Below are 1,080 nucleotides of genomic sequence, written 5' to 3' on the forward strand. Positions count from 1 at the left end.
GGGAGTGACAATCCCTTCCACACTGGGAGCAAGTGCAGTCTGTCCCTGGTCTGTCTCCCTGGCTATGGGCCTTCCTTCTTTGGCAAGGGACTCCTGTCCAGGGAGTGCCTTTGCCTTTGCATCCCTTTGGCAAGGCACCTGGAAAAGACAGCATCCCTGCTGAAATCCTAAAGTGCTGCAAAGAGATCATCGTCACTGAGTTGCATGAAATCCTCTGTCTCTGCTGGAGAGAAGGTGGAGTACCTCAAGGCATGAGGGATGCAAACATCATCACGCTGTACAAGAACAAAGGCGACAGGGGTGACTGCAACAACTACCGTGGCATCTCTCTCCTTAGCATTGTAGGAAAGTTATTTGCCCGAGTTGCACTAAAGAGGCTCCAGGTACTTGCAGAGAGCGTTTATCCAGAATCACAGTGCGGAGTCCGAGCCAACAGGTCCACCACTGATATGGTATTCTCCCTTAGACAACTGCAGGAGAAATGCAGGGAACGGCGACAGCCACTCTTTATAGCCTTCATAGATCTCACGAAGGCTTTCGGCCTGGTCAGCAGAGACGGCCTCTTCAAGATTCTCCCCAAGATTGGATGTCCACCCAGGCTCCTCAGCATCATCAGATCTTTCCACAAGGACATGAAGGGCACTGTTGTCTTCGATGGCTCCACATCACACCCCTTTGACATCCGAAGCAGAGTGAAGCAGGGCTGTGTTCTTGCACCAACCTTGTTTGGGATTTTCTTCGCTGTCCTGCTGAAGCATGCCTTTGGAACTGCAACAGAAGGCATCTACCTCTGGACCAGATCAGATGGAAAGCTCTTCAACCTCTCCAGACTGAGAGCAAAGTCCAAAGTCCTGCTGAAATGTCTGCGTGACTTCCTCTTTACCGATGATGCAGCTGTCACTACCCACTCTGCCAAAGATCTCCAGCAGCTCATGGATCGTTTTAGCAAGGCCTGCCAAGATTTTGGACTGATGATCAGCCTGAAGAAAACACAGGTCATGGTTCAGGATGTGGACTCACCTCCCTGCATTACAATCTCTGCGCATGAACTGGAGGTTGTCCATGACTTTGTGTACCTTG

The sequence above is a fragment of the Tiliqua scincoides genome, chromosome 1 (genome assembly GCF_035046505.1).
Source record: "Tiliqua scincoides isolate rTilSci1 chromosome 1, rTilSci1.hap2, whole genome shotgun sequence".
In the NCBI taxonomy this organism is placed as follows: Eukaryota; Metazoa; Chordata; class Lepidosauria; order Squamata; family Scincidae; genus Tiliqua; species Tiliqua scincoides.